The sequence below is a fragment of the Pteropus alecto genome, unplaced genomic scaffold (assembly GCF_000325575.1).
Source record: "Pteropus alecto unplaced genomic scaffold, ASM32557v1 scaffold301, whole genome shotgun sequence".
NCBI classification, from domain to species: domain Eukaryota; kingdom Metazoa; phylum Chordata; class Mammalia; order Chiroptera; family Pteropodidae; genus Pteropus; species Pteropus alecto.
In genome coordinates, this window is record NW_006431043.1 from 294,691 (window position 1) to 301,191 (window position 6,501).

Consider the following 6,501-nt stretch of genomic DNA (forward strand, 5'->3'; position numbering starts at 1 on the left):
AAATCAAATATATGGTAGCTGAAGGAAACTGGACTTTGGGTGGTAAACACACAATAGAATATACAGATGTCAAATTACAATGTACACATGAAAATTATATAATTGTATTAACCAATGTAACCCCAATAAATTTAATAAAAAATAAAATAAAATATTATCAATAGGAGTATGTCCCTGTTCTCTACACTTGAAGTACATTTTAAATAATAGTTTAAATTGATTTTTCTACTTGATTTTAAATCATATGATTACATGTGGAAAAATTTAACTGGATAAATTTGGTATCAGAGGATTTATTTTTCTCCCAAATACAAGACAAAAGTGTTCTATTAATGTCTTTACCCCTTTGTGAGGAACAGTGTCCCTTGCTTATTTCACTTATTATTGAAGACTGGCATAAACTGGGAAACTGAGTTTGTAATAGTTCAGACTATAGAAAATATTTAATTTTCTGCTAGGAAGAAAAAGGGGAATACATCCTTTTTATTGGAGCTGTAATTGCAGTATAATCTAGTAGATGACCTGTCTACTAACTTTGCTGGAATGTACAGTATTAAATTCATCAGGCAACAGAAAAGCAGGTTATGAAAACCCATTTTGTCGATTTATGAGATGCAAGCAGATCTAGTTCTTCACTGCTACAGAATAGATTCTCCAAATAACAACGGTATTCATATTTATTAACAACATGATAAATTGTTGCCTGATTTTTAACTAAATACAGTTGATCTGCTTGCATATTCTAGGTATTTTTCTATTTTAAATTAATTCACCTCACATGTACTTTAAAATGGGAGAAAAATAAGTAATATTTTAGCTAAAAGGAACTAAACTGTCTTAAAAATAAATAAGTGTATATACCCTGTTTCTGAGAAAATGGAGCAACAGCTTGCATACTTAAACATATTTAACCCTAAATAATTATTAAGGAAAAGAAATAAAATATTAATGTTATCATAGGATTCAAATCAAATACTGCATTCAGATTTCATGTTTGCAATTCTCTCTCTATATTTTCTAAAATAAGAGACATAGTTTGTAGCACGTGCTAAATGCAGGACAGACTACATGGCTCAAGTAAGAATCTTTAGCTGAATCTTTCAGTAGCCCCGTAAGAGTCATCCAGAGTGACAGTTAAATTTGTAATATGTAGGAAAATGCAATTGAATACTCATCTCATTTCCAAAGGACATGCAAACTGTCTAAGGGATGCATTCCATTTCTAAAATACTTCAAATGCTCTTTAAGTATGAAGATAAAAGCTCAGATCAGCAATCCTCACATGGAGACTAGATTGAGAGTTAATAGCAGCTAGGATTGAAAATTGTTTCTCTCCACTCGAGAACAGATATATTTGCAATAATTATAAATAATAAATTTTACCTGCCGACATTTTAACAAAGTAGTATGTTTATGTTTTAACTCTTTATTTTCAAATTTTATGTGTTATGAAGGTCTAGTCGAGCTCAACATATAAATGGTTGTAAACTCTAAAGGCAAAGATCATACACTGCATTTTAAATGCCGCCAAACACACACACACACACACACACACACACACACACACACACACACTGGGTAGTGTTACAGATAGAATAATATAACCTGCAAATTAAAATTATTATAAAGAAATAAACTTAATGTTAAAATATAAATGTCTAGGAATCATACAAAGTATATAATTGATAACAAAAAGTAAGTTGTTAATCTTTTATGTGTAAATACATATGATAAATAAATAAATATAAATAGATATAAATCAGAACCTCTTTTAAAAATTAAAATACTGCAAATATAAATACCCTTTTCATTTATTTCCCATCAGTAATGTAGCCATCTTTGAAAGGAACAAGAGGAATGAGTTAGCAGCCTATTTTAGTGGTTTCGTAGTATCTAAATCAGTGTAGCTCTACCCTCTTCTTATGTACCCTACTCACTCTAACCAAAGCTTGGTAGGTTATATATCACAACACAGACCAAAGGCCACTCTCTATTATCATATTTCAGTGCCCCTGAGGGCATCCCTTTCCACTTGCTCCCTCCGAAATAAATTTTCACAGGGGCAAAGTGATTATTCTCTGCCTTATCAGTTCTCATAACCTCTTACCTCCTTTTAATCTGAATGAGATTTGGGGAATTAGTTTTTAACAACTCTTTCTTTCTCCAGAATAATTGACAGTCATAAGATCAAATATTATGTAGTCCCTTTCTTTATGTCATTAGCTAATATCGACTGCATACCTACTTTGTGCCAGTCATGAGACATATATTGTCTTATGTATTTCTAAGGACACAATAAGATAGGTACCTATTTTTAAATAAGACTTTTAGTATTATATATACATAAAAGCTCACCTATTTTTATTAAATTTGTTTTAATTTAAATTTAACAAATTAGTCTTTCAATAGTTATTAACTCAGACTTTTTTTTATTTTACACTTTTTCTGTAGATTGAAGCATGCTTTTCACACTTGTTTCAAAAAAATTCACTCAATACATATGTATGTATGTATACTACGATAGATATACTCATATGCTTTATTCTCCTTAAAGTCTGTGTTCGGTACATTCTCCAGGATGTCTTTTTTTTTTTTGGTCCGGACTTTGCAAAAAACAACCCCTATCCCAGCATTCCTATCCTCATCTCCAGCTTCATTTTTATACTTAGCATATCACATAATATTAATATATCAGGACATGGGTTTTTGTCTTCTTCACTCTGATTCATTACATCTATAACACTGCCTGACATTTTTAGTAGGCATTTGATAAATATTTTAAGTGAATTGTTTTTTAAACAATTGTGAAGAGCATGCTTCAGTCTATGGAAAAAGAGTAAAATGAGAAAATGTCTGAGTTAATAACTATTGAAAGACTAATTTATTAAAACATACATTTAAAAATAGGTGGGCTCTTTGAGGAAGATGCTGTCTCAGCTGCAGTGGAGCTCAGTTCTGGCTGCTCCAGCTCCTGACCCATCGCAGGCTATTCTCACTGAGGAACAAGTCAGTCTGGGAGCCACACCCCAGCCAAAGCTTTTAAAGATGTGGAAAGACACCCATGGAACCAGGGGTGGTGATTCACCCAATTAGAATTACTCTAACCAGCCACAAGGTAAAATCTTTGGTGAAAGTGTGTGCCGACTTGATCAGAGGCGCAAAGGAAAAAAATCTCAAAGTGAAAGGACAGGTTCAGAGAGGACCAGTTCAGGTGTCTTCCAAGACTTTGAGAATCACTACAAGAAAAACTCCCTGTGGGGAAGGTTCTAAGACTTAGAATCATTTTCAGTTGTGGATCCACAAGCGACTCATTGACTTGCATAGTCCTTCTGAGATTGTTAAGCAGGTTACGTCCGTCACTACTGAGCCAGGAGTTGAGGCCAAAGTTACCATTGCAGATGTTTAAATCAACCTTTTTAATAAATTGATTATCAGTTGTTAAAAAAATAGGTGGAATATAAAGCTTCCTGGAGATGGAAAGAGAGTTCTATAATACATATGAGCTTTAGCAAGATGAAAATGAGCAGTCTTCAGTTCTTTGAGAGAATAAAGGAAAATGGGAGAAGCAGCCAGTGAGGTATAATTTATACGTAATACAATCCATCCATTTTAAGTGTATGGCATGATGAGGTTTAACAAATGTATTCAATCATGTAACTGTTAAAATAAAAAAACAAATGGAGACCAGCCTTGAAAATTCCTGGAGCAGACAAAAACCAGTTTAGTCATACAAACAAAGCTTAATTTAGCTTATTTTGTAAGACTAACTCGACCTGGATCATTTCTTGTTTACGCTTCTAGAAATCAGAAGGAAACCTCGAATTGTTTCCCAAAGTTGATACAAGGTACCACTGAAAATTTTACTATGATAATCAATCACTATGAAGAAGTCACTGCTTTCTTACCATATAAGCTGCTTTATAAAAATATACACCTGAGCCTCATTCCATGTTTTGGTTTGAGTACTTCCGGTTTGCAAACTCTTTTTGGTGTGTGCACAATAAATTTTTACTAATTATTACTTCAGTGATTCATTGGTTTTACTTCTATTATTTCTGAATTTTTGACATAACTGCCATGGAAATCATGATATAGATTATTTCTATCATCTCCCCAAGTTTCTCTCATGCTACTTTGCATTCAGTCCTCTCCCATGACCCCAGCTCTAGGTAAGCAATGGCTGATCTTGAAAAAAAAAATTTTCAATCATTGTCCTAAAATAATTTTGATGCTGTATGGGATGAAAACGACTGAGTATACCCATGGGTACCCAAAGCAGAGGACTCCATGGTTGAGCTAAGCACTGCAGGAATGGATCAGCCTCCTTTGAAGATTCTCACTGGTGGCTTTGTGGGAATTAGCTATAAGATTATAAGATTAGTTGCCAAAAATGTCTTTATGTGGCAGTGTTAAGACCAAACATTAAAGAATTTAGCAGATAACCCTTATTCGGATTTAGAAGTTGGACTGACCCTTCTTTTCCATGACACTTGCCGACATTTAGGTCTCTATAAGCTATATATGTTTTCGACAAATTGAACGTGGGGGTGGTGTGCTTAGGGTAAGAAAGAAGATATTGGATGTTCTGCTAATTCAGTCCTATGATATATGAAATCACATATTTTATTTTAAAAAACTAAAGTTTGTTTAAATGTATTTACAATTCAAGCTGTGAAAGAGATTAAGAGATTACAACAAGCTACTCATATATTTAAAGTAAATATACCAAAATGTTGGCAAATATTTGGGATTTAAACCTGTGGGGGGTTTTTGGAGCTTAAATATATTTCATTCAATTGTCTTCAGCCTGGCATTAGGTTTATAGCTTCCAATTTTATGTCACTAGCCTTTAATATCATTATTCAAGCCGTTGATAAAAATGTTGAAATGTTTGGAGTCAAGTACAGAGCCTTGAACCTTGTGACCACAGAATCTACTCTAGGCTGGCACTAGTCGTATTGACAGCTAACCTCTACATAGTGCTCGCTATGTACCATAAAACATTCTAAACATTTCAAAAGTATTAATTTATGTAATATTAATTAAATTATTAATATCGATTTGTATTAATTTTTATTACAAAATTCTGAGATAGTTGTGATAATTAATCCCACTTTACACATAGGGTCACAGAAGCACAGAAATGTCAAATAGCTTGCCCACGATTATATAATTAGAAAAGGGTAGGGTCAGGATTCAAACCCAGGCCCTGGATACCATGTTTTAAACACCAAGTTTTGGGCATATCTATTGTGATAGTTTTGAATCTGATAGCATACATTATTGCATAGTCTTAACTCTTCAATCCTGGCTTAGAAATATTTTAAAGATGTTGTGAAATGACTTGCTGAGATTAATATACACATACATCCCCACATCAGCTTCCTATCGTGGCTATAATAAATTACCACACATTTAGTGACTTAAAATAACACAAATTATCTCACAGTTCTGCAGGTCGGAAGCCTAAAATGGGTAGGCAGGGCTGCATTCCTTCTGGAGGCTCTAGGGGAGAATATTTCTTTTCCTTTTCCAGCTTCTGGATGCTGCCTATATCCCTTATCTCATAGGCCCGCATCTGACCTTTGTTTCCATCATTACGTCTCCTTCTCCGACCTCCTGCCTTTTTGTCTTACGAAGATACTTATGATTACATTGGGCTCAACTGGATAATCCAGGATCATCTACCCATCTCAAGCCCTTTAATTTAATCACATCTACAGATTCTCTTTTGCTATGTAAATTAACATATTCACAGGTCTGGAAGGAGGGCCATTATTTTGCCTACTATGATTCTCCTGTTCACATGAAGAGAGACTGCATCAGTCAGGAAAATCATGTTCCATGGTCATGCACTTACAACATCTGTGTTGAATAACAGCACATGTTCTCCCTATAGCTTCAAGAATTCTAAACAGGTGGGTTCCTACCTAGCTGGCGGCAACATGGCTAAACACACCAAGAAGGTTGGTATTGTTGGTAAATACGGGACCCATTATGGCACTTCCCTAAGTAAAATGGTGAAGAAAATTGAAATCAGCCAGCACACCAAGTACACTTGCTCCTTCTGTGGCAAAACCAAGATGAAGAGAAGAGCTGTGGGGATCTGGCACTGTAGTTCCTGCACGAAAACAGTAGCTGGTGGTACCTGGACCTACAACACTTTTCTGCCATCACAGTAAAGTCTGCCATCAAAAGACTGAAGGAATTGAAAGACCAGTAGAAGCTCCACATTTGAAATGTGGCTAGCCTATAATAAATGGGTTAATTTATGTAAAAAAAAAGAATTCTAAACAATCACTGGACAATCTCTTCTTCAAATGACTTTTATTACTGTCCTTACACATGTATCATCAGCCTGATGAAAACATGTCTGTTCATACTCTAAAAGAAACAAGTCTTGTGTATTCTTAATCCTGCAGCTTTTTATCTTTGCCAGGAGGACTCTTCCTTTTCCTCTTGGCAGTTATTTGGTCTCTTTCAACTCTTTAAAAGTTGTTT

General features: G+C 34.4%; 2 pseudogenes; both read left to right on the forward strand.

Annotated features, from left to right (window-relative positions):
* Nucleotides 1-3,406, forward strand: part of LOC102895719 — a 32,303-nt pseudogene extending 28,897 nt beyond the window's left edge.
* Nucleotides 3,407-5,945: 2,539 nt separating this feature from the next.
* Nucleotides 5,946-6,223, forward strand: LOC102893951 (annotated as a pseudogene).
* The last annotated feature ends 278 nt before the right edge of the window (nt 6,224-6,501 follow it).